The 21,419-nt window shown below is 42.6% G+C and overlaps 1 protein-coding gene across 7 annotated transcripts in view; it reads left to right on the top strand.

The window, feature by feature from the left end:
• Positions 1 to 21,419, top strand: part of Fam110b (family with sequence similarity 110 member B) — a 143,671-nt gene that overhangs the window by 15,788 nt on the left and 106,464 nt on the right. For 3 of the 7 annotated variants that reach the window (XM_085839506.1, XM_029476529.2, XM_085839505.1), the window contains exon 2: positions 19,582 to 19,677. The exons of 3 other annotated variants lie outside the window; for them this stretch is intronic. The gene's annotated coding sequence lies outside the window, so the exon portion shown is untranslated. Of the gene's footprint in view, positions 1 to 15,836; positions 15,970 to 19,581; positions 19,678 to 21,419 lie in introns of those variants that run through there. One more of the 7 variants, XM_085839503.1, reaches the window with a different exon arrangement.

Raw genomic sequence — 21,419 nt, 5'->3', positions numbered from 1 at the left:
AAGAAAATTATTAACTTTTCCTTAGAAGTGATGACAGTCCCACAAATTGGGGTTGGGCAGGGGACAGAGGGACACACACACACACAGAAAGAGAGGAGGCGCCATCCTCCGCAAGCTGCATTTTCTTCCAGGTGAAAGCAGCTCTGCCCTCTCACAACTCGTGACTTCTTCCTTGCTTATCTGATTTCTCCTGCAGGTTTTTCTACTTTCAGCATTTGCTAGCACAGGACTAGGCAGTTTTCCTTCTCAATCTCCAACTGGTGTTTCCCCCTAGGGTTTTCTGGAGCCATTTCTCCCCATGAAACATTCTGATTCTTAGATACTGAGCTCTAGCAGCCAGGCAGACAGGGAACTGGGAAGACTATGAATGAATTCAGTCTTCCTGCACCTTTTTGTTCTCTGTGGTTATAGACTGCTCACCTACTTTACCTAGTCCACCAATTCCATGATAAGATCCTCTTAAAACATAGGCACAGCTGGTAAGAATGTCAAGCCAAAGTACCTTGATACCCTATAGGTCATTCAGATTGGCTTGTAGCCTTAGCTATCATGTACCTGTGGCATGGTCAGTGTGCCTAACTAATTAAGTGAATGTTTGTAAATCACTCAGGGAAAATAATGGTTTTACCAATGTGTTGAAATGGGCTGATTAGGTCCTCCTAAGTCAGGGTCCTCTTTAGGACATTCTGGACTGTCTTCCAGCACCTCCCTCCTACCAGCACATCTACCATGAACTCAGCTGATGGCTGCATCTTACACAGATGCCCTCAGTTGAGGCTGCATCTTACACAGCTGCCCTTAGTTGAGGCTGCATCTTAAACAGCTGTCCTCAGGTGGTGGCTGCATTGTACAGAGCTGATCTCAGCTGATGGCTATATCTTATACAGCTGCTCTCAGATGATGGCTATATCTTACACCAGCTGCTTTCAGATGATGGCTGTATCTTATACAGCTGCTCTCAGATGATGGCTGTATCTTATACAGCTGCTCCGGTTCTGTGTGTCTGATCTGGTGTTTTGGTTTTTTGTTTGTTTGTTTGTTTGTTTGTTTTGTTTTTTTTTGTTTTTGTTTGTTCTAGTAGAGATTGTTTGGCAGAGGAATTTTGGTACCCTTCAGCTTATTATACAAGGGGTGTGTGGTGATGATCATGCGCACACATTGGTGTCAGCTCCTTACAGACCAGCATCTCTCCACTTCATGACTAATGCTTAGTATTGCTTCTGTTCAAATTTAAGGCATAAAAGCAGTTTCACCCAATTAGACTTGAGTTTTAGTTTTCATTCTCATTTGTTTTTGAGATTTAAAATAGAGGGAAATGTTTTGAAACTTGTAAATATATGCTATCTGATTTCAACATCAAATAAGTTTGTTCTGATGGCTTGTACCATTTTTAAATCTAATATGGGAAGTTCCACAAAGGAAACAGGTACTTTTAGTAGTTATTTATTTATTTACTTATTTATTTATTTTAGTTTTACTCAGTTAAAAGTATTTGTTTTTTATGACTGATTTTTTTTCTTTTTTAAGTCTACCAAAAAATCATAATAAATGGAAAAATGAGGCAGGCTTTTCCAACTACATATTTGTTCCTGGCACTGTTATTTTGCAGTCCCCAAAGTGCTAGTATTGGGGAGAAGTGGAATGTAATTAAGTCAGGAGGGAGGAGAAGTCCACAGATGGTATGTGGAATCTTATGAGATGTCCTTATAAGAGTCGGGGAGAGCTTCTGCGTCTTCCTGCTCTCAAGGATATAGTGGTATCTCATATATGACCCAGGAAATGGACCTTTACCCAATAACAGATCCGTAGACACCTTAACCTTGGACTTCTCATCCTCAGACTGTGAGAAATAAATTTCTGATCATAGGCCACTCTGTTTAGGGTATTTTTTATAAAATACTATCTACTAGAGTAGCAGCCTCAGTGGCTTAATGATCCCCTCTTTGAAGAAAAAGAAATTCATATTGAACATTGTGTCAGAGTGCATGGCTCCCCTTGCGTTTTGATGTGTAGCACAGAGAATTCTCAGCAGAGACCTTGTTCTGCAGACAGGAGCCGAGTTCCTGGAAGCTGAAGCAGCATATATGGCAGCAGCGCTTGGGGCTCAGAGAGTGTTCAGTAGATTAGCCGCATCTCTGTAGAGACCTGGGAAGCCCACAGTGCTGGCTCCCTTTGTGGACTTGAAATAACCTCAGAACAAACTTGGGGAAGAGGGGATCTCAGTTGAGGAATTGCCTCCACTACATTGGCCTGAGAGGGTGTCTGTGGGACATTGTCTTGACTACTAAGTAATGTGGAAGGGCACATCCCACTGTGGGTGATGCCACCCTCAGGCAGGTGGTACTGGGCTGTATTTGAAACCTGGGTAAGTAAGCCATGGAAAGGCAGCCATTCCTTTAGTTCCTGCTTGGGCTTCCCTGGAGGATGAATTGTAACCTGCTGCAACCAGTTGTAACCAAACAAACCCCTTCATTCCCCAAGTTGCTTTTGATGATAGTGCTTATCAAGCAACAACAAAACTAGGACTATTTTTCTAGAACAGGATGAGTTCTTTCCCAGGACTGAGACAGCCTCCCACCAGGAATGTACCCTGAGCTGAGGCCTCCAGACTGCAGCCTGAAGGGCAGGGCAGGCTCCTCAGATGTTTTTCCTCATGAGTGGGAGCTCACTGGAAACTGAGACCCCTTTGGATCCCTCAGCTCCCCCATCCGCATTTCTGCCCTTCCCAGGTCCTTTCTGCATTCTTGGGGTATCCCATCCTTTCCACCTTGGAATTCTTTCCCTTTCTTGTCTTCCTGCCTCTGCTGTACTCACATCTGAGTCAGCTGAGATACCATCCAGTTGCACTTCTGGCTGCTCAAAGCCCTGGACTGTGCTTAAAACAAAGTATCAAGTATTTTACTGGTCTTCCCTGGCTTGGGCCCTGCATCTGCAGCCCTCTTTCTGACAACCTCTGCCTCCACACTTGGCTTTCCTTCGGTCTGAGGCTCGTTTTTGCTTCCTTTCTGGTTTATGCTCCTTGATCAATCTATAAGCCTCCCGTTATAATGTCTCTGCTCTAATTTTCTTTGACCTTATGTGTTCTGATAAAAAGAACAAAGGAAGCAATCGTGTCTTCATGATGCTTGAGTAGCCTGAACACAGAGGCATAAAATACGTTTTAGCTGGGCAATAAACAGGATGTCAGTCACGATGGATCCAGCTGACTTGGCTGGCTGGCTGTTTCAGACTTAACTCTCTGCTGTTGTGTGGGTGGTCAGGGTGAGCACTTGCTCATGAGCTGGAGGAGTCTGCTGTTGGGACTGAGGAACAGTGTCTGGGGTAGCTGTGGAGCAGGGAAGATGTTCTGAACGACTAATATGAGGAAGGAGCTTGCCATTGGGATAGAGGAAGTACATCCCGAGAGATTACGGAGGATGGAAGATGAGTTGCTGTGGAGGTGAATGCCTCCATCTTTCCCGGAAGCACCTTCAGCTCACATTTGTGCTGGCTGCTATGGGAGGTCACTGGCCCCCTGCTCACCAGGCATGGAAAATGTTGCTTTTCTTAACTGAAACGTCTGTAAGTGTGAAAATACACCCAGGTTTGAAGATATGAAACAATTTGAAAAAAGGCAAAAGAGTACTGTACTGGCTGGTTGTGTGTCAACTTGACACAGGTTGGAGTTATCACAGAGAAAGGAGCTTCAGCTGAGGAAATGCCTCCATGAGATCCAGCTGTAAGGCATTTTCTCAATTAGTGATCAAGGGGGAAGGGCCCTCTGTGGGTGGTGCTATCCCTGGGCTGGGAGTCCTGGATTCTATAAGAAAGCAAGCTGAGCCAGCCAGAGGAAGCAAGGCAATAAGTAACATCCTTCCATGGCCTCTGCATCAGCTCCTGCTTTCTGACCTGTTTGAGTTCCAGTCCTGACACCATTTGGTGAGGAACAGCAGTGTGAAAGTGTAAGCTGAACAAACCCTTTCCTCCCCAGCTTTCTTCTTGGTCATGATGTTTGTGCAGGCATAGAAACCCTGACTAAGACAAGTACCTATCACTTTTTATACGAATTATTTGCTGTAATCATAATTTTTCTCTATTTCTTAGCCTAAAGCCATAATACTGTCCATCCCTTGTTTCTCTTGTACTCCTTATGGCTAAAGGAAAACCCAAGACAGCATGTGCTTCACCGCTGTGACCTGCTGTTTCTCCTGAGTCCTGCCATGCAAGATTCTGCAATTCCTTGACTCGGTGTTCTTGGCAGCGCTCTGCTCAGCAGATGGCCCTGTGTGAGCAGAAGACAGTAGTAGTAACTGCCGGCAGAATGGGCTCCCTAAACACAGACCACACCAAGGGTTTCATGTCTCTTCTTGTTCCATTAGGTTACCAGGTTCGATCGGAAGGGCCCCATAGATTTGCATTTGCATTTCTCCAATTCTCTGGACATTCTCAGGGTTATTATCATATATTCAATGCCCTCCACCCTCTGCAGATACACATTTTCTAAAATCTGAACACTTTAGAAATCTGTTCTTTCAATCAGTTTGAGATTTTGAAGTACCCTGGTCCCTGAGATGCTCTCAGTCAAGTTGTACAAATATTCCAAATCTGAAAACAAAAACAAAACAAAACAAAACAAAAAAAACAAAAAAACCTAGAAGCATCTGAGATATTCCTACGAAAGTTAGGACCCATGAATCCCAGTCATGGGTCTCCAGCTGTTGTGCTGCTTATATAACAGGCATTGGTACAGAGATAAGACAGGCTTCAAGTTGTACATGTGCTGGGTAGTATCTTACCTTTTCTTGTGTCTGATGGCTCATACACTGGAGCTTGCTGTAATAGAGTGGCTCTCAGAGGCCCTGACTTTTGGTCTACCTGGACTGTGCCCTCCTTTAACTTGGTTTAGGCCACTCTGTATGTTGAAGGCCTCCACACTGGAGATGTTATAGGACATGCCTTCCTACAGGCTATGTTTGGAATTAGTGTTCTGTCTCTAGGTATGAGGCTACTTGGCTGTACTTACAGAAGGGATTTCTTCTACTCACGTTCTTGCTGTTATATTGTCTTTGCCCTGTGTAGGTAAAAGAATATCATATCAGGAAGTGCCAAAAGTACTGCAGTAGCAGAATGGTGTGTGTGAGAGAATGAGAAATGAGAGAGAGAGAGAGAGAGAGAGAGAGAGCGAGCACACTGTCTTTAGGCTCCCATGCTGGGTTATGGTACATATTGGGTACTATCTCTCCCTCCTTGGGAACTGCTCCAGCCTGGCTCTTCCTAGGCTGTATCAATAGTAATAAGCTATATCAAAAAGGCCTTTCTAGGTGATAGAATGAGTGAAATGTAAGTCCTCTAAATTACTGAACCAGAATCCAGGAAGGAGAGTGGTAGGAAAGCAGATTACAGGCTAATATGAAGTTGGAGGAGTCTCAGTCCAGACTGAGCCAGTGTGCAAAGGGAACTGGGTTGGTTGAAGTTTGAACCCCCGGTGTCTTTCTGCCCTGCATTCCTAGACAGACACTGTAACATCTTGGTACCTCTTGGCTTTGTCCGTTCCCTACAGAGACTGTTTTGTTTCTCACACATCTTTTCTTCTTTTCAATGTGGGATGATTTCATCAGGCCTTGGAGGCTCTGTGCCTGTTCCACGGTAGAGTTAATGGAGGAATCTATTCAGAGCCCTCTCAGGGGCTCATTGTTGTGAAATAAGGTCACTTCTCTTTTTAACACCACTGAAAACTGATAAACACTTAGAAGCACAGCACAGGAGGGGTGAAGCTGCTACCTTCAGTTCTGGGACACCTCTTCCTGTTCTGTGACTGGGACTAGACCATGGGCCTCCTGTGAATGGGGATTAACTGTCTGTGCATTAAGGTCCTGGTGCACTTGGGAAGTGTTACGGTTTTGTCTTCTGTTCTCCATTTTGGAAGAGGCTCAAACAAAACTGACACTATCAGAGCTAACATGGCAGGCCAGATTACCAGTTCTCTGTGCAAAGGCTGTTCAAGGTGACCTTCCCTGTTGTCTGAAGTGTCAAATCTTAAAACGACAGGCTTTTGTGTAGTGACCTCCTTTCTAGACTAGGGTTGTGGGATTTCAGGGGATCTTCTCTAGTACACAGGTTACTAGGAAGCCTTGAGCAGACAAGTGCTTTGCACTGAAGTTCAGTGTCACCTGGAGCCTAACTCAAACACAGACTTGCCCATCTGTCCTAGTTTTTGACTCTTGGGATATCTTTGCTGGTGATTCTAAACTGCCCGATGAAATTTTACCTTTGAGGTGCCAGTGTTGAAACTGGGACAACAGGTGCATTCAGTTGGAATTGTCAGGCATGAAGGAAGGGGTCTGGATGTGGTTGGCCGGATGAAAACCTTGCAGAGGATGTGTGGGATAGGAAGAGCCCCTGCCAGGACTGGAGCCTTCTCAACAGGAATCTCCAATGCAGCCTTCAGATTCTTTAGTATGCATGCATGTGCATGCATATGTGTATATATGTATGCACGCATTTGAATTTTTTTTGAGACAGAGCCTTGCTCAGTAGTCCAGGCTTGACTGAAATTTTCTGTTTAGCACAAGCTGACCTCTAAGTTGAGATCCTCTTGCCTCTGCTTCCTCAGTGCTGGGATGACAGCCTGTCTCACCAGCACGGGCATAGATGATCCTTTGTCTTTAATAGAATCAGTCTTACATACTTTCTTTGGACATGCCTTTATTCTCAGTTAGAATCCTGTGTTAGTCAGGGCTTGCTTTGGGGGATACCATTTGATAAGCATGGTAGAGACCCAGAAGTAAACCACTTATCTTCAGTTTCATTTTAAAAGAAAATATATTGTACAGTGTTTGCTACTTTAATAAAGTACTTTTAAATGTAGCCAAAATTATCCAATGAAAATCTAGTCTTTTTCTTAGGATTTTAATAGTTGGCAGGGTGCTATTTTTATTTTCAGAAAGCTTAGCTGGTTTTTACTTTAAGATAGATCTGTTAAATATACATGCTTGAAATACTTTTTCTTATTCCAACAAAAATTGATTTAGATGCTATTACGTTAATTAAATATGTGGAAATATGTAACAGTCTCTGAACTTTGTCTCAGTTTTTAATGCCAAAACGTCCTCAGTGAACCAAATCAGATCTTTTGCAAAATTATGAGGATTTCAAGTAGAAATCTAATGAATGTGTATACTACAATTAAGATTAGTTTTATTTGGAAATGAATTTAACTCCCCCAATATTGAACTATTTATTATTACATTATTAAATCCATTCTATTTTTATGGCTTAATTATGTAGTTGACCCATTTAATCTGACTGTCTCACACAACAAGCCAAGTAAGTACCTTTCACTCAGTGCTAGCATTTGAGAAGGCTGATTTCTCCTGGGTAAGTGTGGCTGGAAGGAAGGAGAACTTTCCTAATGCCATTTTGATGAAGTTTGGTTGTTTTTGTAATCTGTGAAATAGATACTTTCAGATAAAAGATTTTACTGGGAGGAAAGAAAGCTAGAAGTTAAAGTAAAAATTTTATTGTCCCTTGTTGCACAATGAATGTTCTCAAAGCTTAGTGATAGCAATGACCTCAATTCTCCTTTGCATATCAGCAGGGGCTTCAGAACTCTGCTCTGGGATTTAGCTCCATGTTTTCTACCAGGATTCAGTCAAGGTGTAACTGAAGCAGCTGGCATGCTCTACATGTCAGTGGTGGGAAGGGATAAGCTCACCCTCTCCCCTTTTCCTGGCACTGCTTGATCTGTCGGGATTGCAGGTCACATTTTTGACCCAGGATGAGCCTGGGTGTGTGTCTTTCATTATATCCCAGATTGGTTAAACTGTCTGACTCTGACTATTCAGCCAGACTCTCCTAGGGGATGCTTTGTGCTAGTGCCTCTGGTATCTAGAGGGGACTCACTCAGGGCAAGGAAGATGATGGGTACACCCAGCTCAGTCGATGTGCCCTGGGGAAGCATGTATTTAGGATGTGTTAGGGCTGTCATGAAGATCAAATGAGAGCACAGGTCAGCTACTTGTTTAAGCCAGTTGCTTATCAGCTAGGTGAGCAGACAGGACAAATAACATCCAGGGCCCAAGGTCTTAAACAGTATGGCACCTGGAATCATGGTCAGTTGAATTCTGCAGTGTCAATGAGGGCAAGAGAGGAAGTGGTTTTACTGTGGTAGACAGGGGTGTCAGGAAGCATGAAAAGCTGAAAATCCTCATGTAGTATAGTATAGTATTGATATCATATGTATATGATGTATAGTATTTCTGCCACTAGGAACTGAAATGTAATTATTATTTACTATTTTCAATATCCTGTCATTAATATGTATGTACGTATGCATGTATGTATTTGATTCTGAGAAAAACTCCGAGAAGAAGTGAAATTCCGTTTGGGGGTTGTTTGACAGCAAGTGAGCACTTCTGACCACTAAGCTGTAAATACGATCCTTTTTTGAACCAGTTATGTATTGGCTACTGAGTAGTGGTTTTCCTGAGTCCCATGTTGATTTGAGAGTGCAGCTTGATGGACATGAGAGGATACAAGGTTACCTTGAGAAACATCTTGTAGGGAAAGTAAGACAGAGTGAATTCTGTGTTTAGACATGGATTCCTTCCTTAAGAAGACTCCTTATCTGTGTGAAAGTCTGAAAGCCGAAGCACTCTGGCCTCAGTTACGTGATTATGAGATTCTTACTGTGTTTCATTATTAAGGTAGCAAAGTTGCCAGTAATATGATAGGGACATGGGTTTCAAGTGTATACTCTGGAGGCATTAATTTGAATAGTCTCGATTTTGCTGCCTAGTCATTTTTCCAAATATTGACTTTCTCAGAACCCTGAGCATAGAATGAAGCAAAAAATGAGTATAGAGAGTTGAACCAGAGTGAATCCTCCTATTTTATTTTATAGGCATGCCATGTGACTGAGGTAACACACTCCCCTGCCTATCCTTGTTGGGAGATGCTCACATTGCCCGTGAATAGCATTTTGAGGCTGGGGGGCAGGGGCTGTCTCTATATCCTGACAATTCAAGAAGGCTCTTGTTTTGGGTCACACAATAGTCTGCACTTTGGCTGTACATTCAAAGGGTTTACTGCTGAGAAGCACGTGGCCCTCTGTTTTGGTCATGAAGGCTGAGTGTTCTGGTACAAGAAGAAATGTCCTGTGAAACACGGGACAGCATGGCTGAAGCATGGGGGAATTATGCAACTTCAAAGAAGCCAGCTACAAAGTGACAGTATTATGTGGTTCTATTTGTACCAAGTATCAAGTTTAGGCAGCCAAGAAGGAAAAGGGAGAAGGCCCAGACTGGGAAGAAAAGAATGCAGAAATGCTTAATGAGCAGAACATAGAACATTTAGATTTTCAAGAAGAAAATAATTCTAGAGAAGGATTCTGGTAATGACGCACAGCACGGTACGTGTGTTTCATCACCCAGTGGATGATTAAAGTGGTTAAGATGAGACATTTCATGTAAGGTATATCTTATCCAATTTTTAACAATGTAAAATATAAAAACATGTCTCCATAAAACCTGCGGAAGCCTTAAAGAAAAGTTGTGCCCAATACATTGCATTACATTTTCCTAATGCTCTACCTCATTTTGTAGACTAGTAGCAAATACTAGTGTTGATATTGACATCTCTTTATATTTGTTTCTGAAGGAGATGAATGGATCTTCTTGGAAAAGCCAAGAGTAGAGATTTTTCTTTTTTGGCTTGAAATAAGTGCCACCTGCTCAGAAAAGCACTTGAGGAGGACTCCAATTATATCTCTCTCAAGGATGAGGGAACCAAGCTGGAGGGTTGTTAGTGATTATCTGTCAAGGAACAAAGGTATGTGGGAAAGCCGTGTCCTTGTCAATGACAGGCATCAGAGCCTGTTGTCTTTCAGTGGGCTAAGACATTGTGTCCTGAACCCAACATTGAATATATTGTAAAGACTCTTTTTCGTAGTACTGGGATAGTACACAGAGCCAGTACTCTGCTACTATCATCTCCAGATCTAATGTGTGTGTGTGTCTGCGCGCGTGTGCACTCACTCTTGTGAGCACACTCGCATGTTCACATGCATGTAGGCGTATACACTTGCTGTGTTTATTATCTTTTGAGACTGGTTCTCTGGAATGAAGCTCACTGATTCGACTACATGAGCTTAGCCTGGACTTTTTAAGGTAAAAAGAAAGACTTCATTTATGTGAAGTTCCTTCAGTGGTTTTTGGAGAGGCTAGAAAGGAGGGAAAATTGCCAGTGTATAATAATAGGACTCAGAAACTTGTTGACACCATTTTTTTGGCATTATATCTGAGGGTGACTTAAACAATATTCTCTAATTTTTATTTTTCAAACAACACAATGAGTAATTTAATAGCTAGTCATTTAAAAACAATACTTTAGGGGTCACCCTCAAGGTAAGACCAACTCTTTCTGCCTTAGGTGTTTGGGGGTTCACTACTCCTGTGGTTGTTTTTTAAAGAAATATTTTCCATAAGTTAATAACAGATTTTACATATAAGAATTTAACAACCACAAATCACATTTCTACTGGACATCTAAGAATAGTCACTATGGAATGACTGGCCTGACCATTACCGAGATACCTCTTAGTGGATTTAGGAAATATCAGAGTTTCACAGCTGGTAACATTTAAAGTAAGGAGGCCTCACTGCCCTCTTCCCATCTGATTGCTACTGTTTCAGCTGCTCTTGTTTGTATTCTTGTATCTAGAATAAATAAGAGACCCACCTAGCCACCTCTGGCCATTTGGTTGGGAATTTTCTTGCTTCTGACTTATAACCATGGGGAAAGAGCATCATTATTAATTGAATAATATACAGCTAACAATGTGCTAGATTTAAGATTTTATGTTTATGTGTAATAAGCTGTGTGACTCTGTACCGTTTATAGGAGTATGGGAGGGTGCATTTGAGATACAGTGCTCTTCTTGTAAATGTGCATCTTTACAAGTGAATGCTTCTTTTGTTAATTTACAGCTGGGTATTTGGTACATACTCATCCTCAAAAGGTGTGGAATGCTGGCATGCAGCAAGTTTCAGAGATTTCTCAACCAAGTTGTTCTCTAGACATTTGAACATGGACATAACCTTTCTTCCACTGTGTGGTTTGCCAAGGCTGTTTGTAGAGAATCCATGAATAAAAATGATGGGCTGGGTGAATTTAATTTGAGTGTATTTAATGAAAGTTTCTGTGTACCATATATTTTTGGGACTCTCTTTCAGTGTAGTGCAAATAAATTAATTTCCTGGAAACAGCCGTACCTGTTTTCATTTTAGTTTGCGTTTCAAACTGTTGTCATTAATTGTATAATCCTGTTTGGGACAAGATAGAAAACGTCCAGGTTGTTAGAAATCAGTGATCCATAAGCAAAGGAGAGGGGGAGAGTTAGGAAAACAAACAACAATCCCTATTGTGGCATGCCTCCTGTGTGCCCTGCAGTTTTACAGTTTGTCACAATGTCTTCATCTAACATAAGAGCGGTTTGCATTGTTGATGAACAAGCCATCTCCCCAAGGAGACTCTCAGATCTTCAGTTACAGTAGTGGCCAGAATGTGTTCTGATTCTGCCTATCATGGCCACTGCTGCACAGCTAGTCAGTGCAGAGTAGACAGAGCCCTGGACATTTAATCCTTAATATGAACCTTTTAGGTAAACATTCTATTTTCCTTGTGTTACAGACATGGAGATGGGCTTTTAGAATGGAAATGAGTTACTTAAGTCATACCATGCTCCAGAGGCAGGATTCAAATAGAGGTGACCAGAATGTCTAGAATTGTCCTTTGCTCATCATTTTGGCTTCCCCCCATGTCCCAGTTAAAGGAGGCATTGTGCTTTGTTTTGTTTTGCTTGTTTGTTTATTTGTTTTGATAGTTGCTAACCCTCCACCTTTAATAACTTCAAAATAATATTTGCTTGGGCTTACTTAAGTGGCCACATAACCCAGTGGTTCAGCACTGAATAGATGAGACAGCTCAGATCAGGAACACAAATGACTGTTCTGTCTTTGGAACCCTGACTCATTCACAAACATATGAAGTCTCACTCCTGGGTTCAGTCCTAGGGACTGAGATAACCAGGAAAGTTTTATGATCCAATGGGAGTTACAACAGTAGATGATCTTACCTGAGTATCTACCTGGGACCTAGCAAGGCACCAGGGCATGGCAGGGGGAATAAGAAATCAAGCTTAGATAGGCCAAGGGAATGCACTCAAAAGCAGGGTGATCTGAGGTCTCCAGACATGCCAGGACATAGAGGCATTCAGACAGCAGACAGGATGTACCCAAGATAAAATACAAAGGATGGTTGGCTGGGAGCTTCTGCTCACAGTTCTGAGTGCCTGGGGCCCAAGCACATGAGGAACAGCTGCTGATGGGGCTGATCCATAAAAGCCCTTATCCTCTATCAGGCTAAGTTTGTGTAGCTGTGAAATGGTGTAAGGAGATCGGCTACAGAAGGGAAGTCCAGAACACAAGGAAGGCATGAGCACAGCATGGAGGGGTGAGCAGAGCTACTTGGGAATAGTCAGCTCTGCTGATCAGGTTGAAGCTTGAGTTTTGGGAAACATATTGTGGGGCAGTGATACGCTCTAGGAAGTATACCTATTAAATATTAGGTTAGAGTATTACTACTTCATTGCTGCTTCCAGGCCTACAAGTTTTACAAGGGAGCCTTTTCAAATATTATGTTGTTCAGTTACTAGAATGTGCTTGCCATGAGCCATATTACTTCTCTATAACTTCTGCTACTCAGAATGCTGGCTGTCCCTCCACTGCTCCATTTCCATGCTATTGAAATTTGGTAGTTGATTTAAATATTCTAGGTCTTCTTTTGTCTCAGTTGCATTTCTATTCCTGTGAAGGTACACAAAGCAACTTTGAGAATGGATTTAATTGGGCGGGGCCACTTATAGTTTCAGAAGGCGAGTCCATGACCATCGTGGCAGGAGCATGGCGTCAGGCAGTAATTTGGAGATTACATCTTATCTGGAAATTGGAAGCGAAGAGTGAAGGAGACTAGGCCTGAAAGCCCACCCCTTCCCAGCGATACACCTCCTTCAAGAAAGCCCCACTTCCTAATCCTCCCTAAACCATTTCAGCAAACATTCAAATATATGAGCCTGTGAGTTGCACTCTCATTCAAACCACCACACTGTTCTAGCTGTGCATGCCTTTGTGTCAACATTAGCTTGCTCAATTTTTGTTTCATGCAACATTTTCAGGCCTTAATAGTGGAGGGCTATTATACTATGAAAGATCAAGAGGCCTTTAAGACGGGCTTTAGGAGGAAACTTGTGAGCCTACCCTAGGCATACTATCACCCTACTTGTGCTAAGCAGTTCATAAAATAGAACTCATGTTTGTTATACTGAGCATCTTGCTTCAGGCAGTGCAGTCTCTGCTTATTTTGTATTTATGATGCAGTTACAGTTGAATGATAACTTCAAGAAATAGTTAGTCTTTTCCACATACATATATATGACTTCTGCCATAGAAGACATTGCAATTTTGGTATTGTGGTGGTTTGGTTTTGCTTGGCCCAGGGAGCGGCATTATTAAGCCGTGTGGCCTTGTTGGAGGAAGTGTGTCACTGTAGGGGTGGGCTTTGAGGCCCTCCTCCTAGCTGCACGGAGTTCAGTCTTCTAGCAGCCTTTTTAGATCAAGATGTATAACTCTCAGCCTTTTATACCACCCTAATTTCCCAAAATTATTTAAATCCAACCAACTTCCTAAAACGACTTAACTCAAATCAGGAATTAGATCTGTCTTAGTTAGAGTTTTACTGCTGTGAACAGAAACCATGGAAAAAACAGCTCTTATAAGGACAATATTTAATTGGGACTGGCTTACAGGTTCAGAGGTTCAGTCCATTATGAACAAAGTGGGAGCATGACAGTGTCCAGGTAGGCATGGTGTGGGAAGAGGTGAGAGTTCTACATCTTCATCTAAAGACCTTTAGAAGAAGACTGACTTCTAGGCACATATGATGAGAGTCTCAAAGCTCACTCCCACAGTGACATACTTTCTCCAACAAGGCCACACCTACTCCAATAAAGTCACTCCCTGGGCCAAACATACCAAACTACCACAGGTATTGTTGACCTGGTATGAGCAAGGACTTTCTTGCCTAATCTTAATGTATTTTTCTATCTGGTCACCAATGTGGAGTGGTGAGCTGTGCACAGGCAGCCTGGTCCCTAGTCGAGCACAGGCCTTGAACCTCAGTGACCTAGTGGGCATTGATTTCTGCCTGCATGGGACAGCAGGTATTCAGTCATGCCTCTTGGGTCCCTGTTTCCTGTCACAGCTACAACCTCCCACAGTCCCCTACCCCCTGCAGAGAGGTGTGTGACCAGTCCCAAGCTTCTGGCATTCTTTCTGGACTCCACCCTCACAGTTACCTGACAATAGCCAGGATGGCCCAGCCCACTATAAAAGGAGCTGTTTGCCCCCTCCTCTCTCTCACTCTCTTGTTCTTATTCTTGCCCTCCTGCTCCCCTACTCCCCTACTCCCATCACTCCACATGGCCATAGCTGACCTCTACTTTCTCACTCTCTCTCTCTCTCTGCCTTTCTACAATAAATACCTTTAAACCATGGACTGCCTCTTCTATTGGGACCCGGGACCCACCGTGCTGGAGCAATGGAATAGGTCTCCCTCCAGCCACAGCTGCCAACCAACCCAAGCAACCCTGCCAAATCCTCATCCCGCAGTAACCAGCCAGAGCGCTCTCCTTCCTGCCCCTTTTCCCTTCAGCCCCTGGGCCCAGTCCACCTGAGGGTCCCCACTCTGTTCTCAGCTCTTCTGCAACATTCAGTGTCATCTGAGGTGTCCAAGACACCTTATGTCTCTGACTCTATGCGGCCCAGGGACCCCAGAACCAGCTCTTCCTTGGTACCCAGTGGTATCTGTGGTGCCTGAGAGTTGGAGCCCAACTCTGGCAGGCCCACAGGGACCCTAGACTGCACCTCCCCATCCCTGGAGTGGGGTCCCGTGGCTTCTCAAAGCCCGACACCAGCCCTGCCCAGTGGTTCAGTGGGGGTGCACTCTGTCAAACTTCCCGCATCCAACCCGACCCAGCAGTCCTACCCCGAGTGGACGTGGGACCCCATTTTGTCCCCCACACCAACACATGGAAGTCCTTTGGGAAATTTTAGTCAAAGTATTTTAAGAAGAGTTTTCAAGTTGATTCACAGTCTTCTCACATCCATTCAAATTTTCACAGTTGGCTTCCCCACACAGTTTTGGCATGTCTTGTCTCCCATATTCTACCATTCATGAACTATCAAATTGTAAAAATATATCTATCCTCTTGTAATGAAGAGATTGGTTATGAACTAAATATTATTAGGCTCACCTAAGAAATCTATTAGCAAGGCTATAGAAATAGTAGAAGAATGGAAGCATTTCCCTGTGAGCATGTCTTTAATTTTGGTGGTCTCCAGGCATGTAGCCACTGTTAGCTGTTCTGACCCTTAGGTATTTGAAGATCTGGAGAACCATTCCACAATGGGTTTTCATGTCTTACAGGTGAAGTTAGGGGCTGTTAGAGTAAATGATGGAGATAAAAAGGCACATTTATTGGGAAGCTGCTCTTGAGTAGGCGAGTTCACTGACCTCAAGGACTGGGGTCAGAGAAGTCCTCATGGGGAGGGGAATAGAGGAAAGAGAGAAAGAGAGAAAGGGCTCATGTGCAGAGAGAGAAGAGGAGATGAGGTGGAGAGAGCCTTAGGCTACTTTTAAAAATTATATCTGTGAGGTACAATGTATATGTAATTAATGCATATACAGTCAAACTTACTGTCTTATAGTTCAGGAGTAGCACAGATATGTACAGGTAACCATTATTCCATTCATGGGCTGAGTTTCTATCATCTGACATGTCTCTCATTTTGTTTTGTAGTTAGTTCCTCTCCTTCTTTCATGGCAGTCCTTGATCTGATGTCTATTGATGAAGTTTTACTTTCTCAAGAGTTTTCAGTAAGTGCAACCAGATGTTTAGTACTTCATATCTGGCATCTTTCCTAGGATGCAGTGGTCCTTCATTCCTTTATATTGTTATTTGCATCAATCTTTTTTTTTTTTTTTCCTGAATGGTGTTTTCCACATAACATTTTGTTTATCTATTTGCCAGCTGATGAACATCTGGGTTATTTTGGGTTTGGGACCCTGATGAATAAGGTTGCTGTGAACATTCCAGTGTCAGTCTTTTGTGTAAACTATGTGTTTTTTAGTTCCTGATACCTAGAAGGAGAATTACTAAGACAAATGTGTTCTCTGATTCAGAAAAAACTGATAAATTATTTTTTCAGAGAATATGTAACATTTGGATTTTTAATAATTGCATTTTCAGATTTTTATTTAACAATTCTAGTAGCAAATTCATAGATATCATTAAGGATTTCTTGTACTTTTAAAAAAATATGCTGACAATCTCTTTGTATGCTTACGTAATATGTTTCTTTGTTAACAAAGTGTGAAATCTAGACCCCATTGCTTTTTCCTTAGTATGGTCATTTGACAATGAGATTATATAATAATCGTGAGTTTATATGAAGAAATATAAGGAAGCCATCGTTGTCTATTGGTCTGTTGAGGTGATTGGTTTCTAGATACTCCTCATTTGCTGAAGTCTGTGGATGCTCAAGTCCCTCTTATAAACAGACATTGTGTTTTCATAGAACCTATATAAACAGACATTGTGTTTTCATAGAACCTATAGGCATCCTCCATATACTTTTTAATCACCCCTGGCTGATTTCGAATAGTGGGATAGTTAGATGCTGTGTGAATAGTTGTTACATTACTTTGTTCAGGATCAGGAACAGGAAATACTCTGTAAGTTCAGTTAAGATGAAAATGTCCCCTGATATTTTCTAAGAACTGTTGGTTAAATCCAAAGATAAAAATTGACTACAGCAGGCTGGCTATACTTAACTGTCTCACAGATTCAAGATTCAAGAAATAAATTCCTCCTAACGGAGGCCTTTTTTTCCCTGGCCTGTTTGCTCTCTGTAGCATGTGTGGAGTGCTCTGTCCCCTGCTGCCCTTTGTAGTTGAATTTCCCATTCATCCTTGCACACACCCCTTACTTACCTGTGTGTGTCAGTTCATGCTCTTTACAGAAACCACCAGTGGATTTGCTAGGTGACACCTATCCTGCATCCACAGACTCAGCTCTTTGGGGCCTTCAGATCACTGCCTCAGGCTTTTTGGGTCTCATGCACCCAGTACCAACTGACACAGATAGTAGGAGTCAGCAGGTCACTGCTGATCACAGTGCTGGTCTAAGTGAACTGAGCAGTTCTAGAGATTTAGAGAGCACAGATTCTTCATGGCGGGTCTGATACTGAGTGGATCTCAGATTCTTGCTTTACACGTAGCTTTTGTACACTTTGAGTTTACTTGATGGATGGCTATAAAATCACTTGAAATTGTGCTTTAGCAAACCCTATCATTATGTTCTGCCTATGAACAAGAGAGAAATTGTAGTTTTGGATTACCGGAGTCTAGAATATCCCACATTTTACTTCAGTTTCCCATGGGGCTTCAGCACATCAGCTAATATAAACAGTAGAACAAAAATGTAGCTTATACTATAGTGACTAAGTTGCCTTATGATATTAAGATGCCTTAAATATTCATAGCATATTTTTACTTGACACTTAAAATAGACATAATATTAAGCTTTTCAGAGCTTTGTGGAAATTAGAGATCAACTGTGATGTAATAGAGTACTAAGTTGGCGTGTAAGAAGACTGATACCAGAGGTGTGCTGTGTGGCTTTGAAATGGCCACATAACCACTCTGGGCTTTCATCTCCTCAGTAAAAATGTCTCAGCTGTGCACATAGCCATAGGGTCTCTAAGGCTCAGGGGTATATGATGTTGGTTATTTTTTGGGATGGTTTTGATTTCACATGGCTACTCTGAAGATAAACTGGATTTCTTTACTTATGTTACTCCCCATCTCAGCCCAAACTGTGGGACTCTAATATCACTAAATCATGATGGAATTGAGTTGTTTAGTTTTTCTCTTCAAAAGCATGAAAGTAGGCAATAATAATAATAAATATGAAAAAGAAATTGAGCCCCCCAAATCCCCCAAACAAACAAAACTCCTCTGGTTGCAAAATAGCATAGTGCAAAACCATTTATTTTACTTTAGATCACAACGAATTAAACTGAACTCAGACTTCACGCATATTTAAAGTGCTCTAATGTGATTCTAAAAGTATATGATTTTATTGACTTAAATCCCTGGAATCCCATATAAAACAGTGTCATTACATTTCACATACCAAAGGAAGCAAAGGGAGGCACACAAGTTCAGTCGTCATTTCTGTTCAATTTAGTGCTGAGATCTACTCTGCGCTTTTTCTACGCATCACTGAGTAATCAAACCGAAGCAGACAGTGTGGAAAGGTTTGCAGGTGATAGTTGGAGGAGGGGCATGAATTATTCTTAGTTGTTATTAAAGTAGACATTTTCAGGCTTTCTCTGCAGTTTTTGAAGCCATATAAATCTAGGTCACAATGCACAGGCTTACTAATATAAACTTTATGTACAGTATTCACCATGCCTCAGTCCAGAAAGATACACATGGTAGCTGGGAGTCTGGCAGAGACCCCAGTGGTGTGTTCCTTAACGTTACAATTTCAAGTAATTCCTCAGATACTAATTATTTTTCTATCCATGCATGGAAAGTGCCTCTCAGTAGAGAAGATGTCTGTGCAGCCAGAATCTCTCTGCTTCATGCTGCCTCTCACTTTCAAAGATGCAGTCCTTTGCTACCGTGGCATCTGACAAAGGCAGATGTGGGAGGAAGAGAGAGTTAAAATTTCCAGCACCGAGTCTTCTTGTGAGCTGCCAGATGTCTGGATAAACATTGCTTTCATGATTCATCCAGCTATCCCCAAACACAGTGAAAGCAGTCTCACATGGAGTAGATGTGGGAAACCACTTCCCTTAGGGAGCCTCAGTTTCTCACCAGTTTTTAAAAATGCAGAATGTTGGTTAGGGCCAGCCACATGTCCAATCCAAGCTTTTTTTTTTTTTTTTTTTTCCCCTTTCTTTCTTTCCTGAGAATGGCCTAGCCTACAGCTGTACAGGAACACTCTCGTCTGAGGCCAGGTCAGTGTGGCATTTGGGGCACAGGAACAGCTGTAACAAATACACTCCTTTCTCCCTTTACAAGAACTGAGTTCTCAAAGTACAAGCTCCCTTTCCTTTGAGGAGCTCTGCTGTGGTGTCTTAGCAGCTCCTTCCTGCTCACCCAGTCCCAGGAGCTAAAGCCTAATCCCAACATTCTCCAAGGGATGCTGCATTGCAGGCTTGTGAATCCCTGGGTAATTCTCAGGTCCCTTGGGGCTGCTTGAGCACACAGAGCACACCTACCCATTTTCTGATTTTGTTGTTTCCTCAAACCAATTTAAAGCCTGCTATAGGAGGGCCTCCAACCCATATTTCCCCTCAGAGTTTTAGGAAATGCAGTGCCTTATGATATTCAATGAAAACTGGTTTCATCTCAGTGCTCTTTGAAATCCCTCTTATTGGTCAGCAGGATGTTTAGTCTATGTCCATTTCTTTTCAGAAATCCCGAGCTGGACACTGAGAACGTCAGTCCTATCTTTTCTGGGTCTTGAATCAAAAGCTTCCAGGACTCTATGGCCTAGAAGTGAAATTAAAGGTAACCATATTTTAAAATATATTGTTAAACTCACATATAAATCCACCCATAAGTAAACGCATTCTTTTATGTGCTGAATGGAGTCTTGGTATCCTTATTGTTTTAGTTTCATTTATTTTCTCTTTCTTTTTTCCCCTCCTTCCCGCCTGCCCTTCTATTTGCTTCCTTTATTCTCTGTATTTATTCAGCACACACATGTGGAGTCCTTTCAGGGCCCAGTGTTTGGGACACACATACCTTAACCCTCTCTGCAGCCGTCTGGTTGGCATGGAAGGGGCTGGAGGAGAACACATCTGAGAATGTCATCCCCACCTCAGTCCAGAGGCTTCTGGTGCTGGTCTGATGGAGGCCAGCAGCTACTCAAGTACCTTCTTCCTTCATCACCCCGGGTGTCCTTGAGAGGAACGCTCTTGTCTGTGGACTGACTTGGCCATTTGCTTACAGCAGCCTTTCCCAAGTTATAGGAACCTACTTTATGTTTGTATTTATTCTCCACTTAGGACTGTTAGAATAGAATTACTCACGGGTCAGCACAGCAGCAACAGTATTGCTCCCCAGAGGGTTACTATGCACACATTTCCCTAGACCTGAGACCCGCATACAGACATTTCCCTAGACCTGAGACCCTACATACAGACATGTCCCCTAGACCTGAGACCCAACATACAGACATTTCCCCCAGCTCTGAGTCCCGACATGCAGACATTTCCCCTAGACCTGAGACCCGACATACAGACATTTCCCCCAGCTCTGAGACCCGACATGCAGACATTTCCCCTAGACCTGAGACCTGACATACAGACATTTCCCCTAGACCTGAGACCCGACATGCAGACATTTCCCCTAGACCTGAGACCCGACATACAGACATTTCTCCTAGACCTGAGACCCGACATACAGACATTTCCCTTAGACCTGAGACCTGACATACAGACATTTCCCTAGACCTGAGACCGGACATGCAGACATTTCCCTAGACCTGAGACCCGACATGCAGACATTTCCCTAGACCTGAGACCCGACATGCAGACATTTCCCTAGACCTGAGACCCGACATGCAGACATTTCCCTAGTTCTGAGACCTGACATACAGACATTTCCCCTAGACCTGAGACCTGACATACAGACATTTCCCCTAGACCTGAGACCTGGCATGGCAGGTCCAAGAGGAGCAATTTTTTTTCTATTCCTGTCCTATTTCACAGTAAAAATACAGGTGCACCAAAATGCTAGATAAAATCACCTTTCCTCCGTATATACAAGGAAAGGGCTAGATAAACTTACCTTCCCTCCATATATACAAGGTCTTTGTATAACATGAATGCATTTCCCATTTAGATACAACCTGTATGTGTACACAGTTTATGCTCTACTGATTGCAGGATGTAGATGGTTACACTTTTCCCCACAGTTCTGCAAGTACCGAATGAGTTGGCATATATAAAATATGCTGTTCCAGGCACAAAGTGCACACCTTGTTGTGTGAGGAAGCCCTCAATGACCATGATATCAGTCAATAGTGTTACCATGGTATGTTTGTAATAGGACCAATACTTTCATTCAGAGTGCTGACGAGAGCCCAACAGTAGGAGGGAATTCAGAAAGCTCCTAGTTCAGTAACCTCATTGTTTGTTCAATAAATAACTGCCTCCTCCTTGATCATAAAATTTCATTCATAAAAGCTATGCCTCTGAGTGGCAATTGGAGTGAATAGCTCTATATTTCTAAATCTTTCTGATCTT

Source organism: Mus caroli, unplaced genomic scaffold (genome assembly GCF_978045245.1).
Source record: "Mus caroli unplaced genomic scaffold, Mus_caroli_1 scaffold_6, whole genome shotgun sequence".
Lineage (NCBI taxonomy): Eukaryota > Metazoa > Chordata > Mammalia > Rodentia > Muridae > Mus > Mus caroli.
The sequence above is the reverse complement of the archived record's forward strand: the minus strand, read 5'-3'. Positions and strand labels throughout refer to the sequence as shown.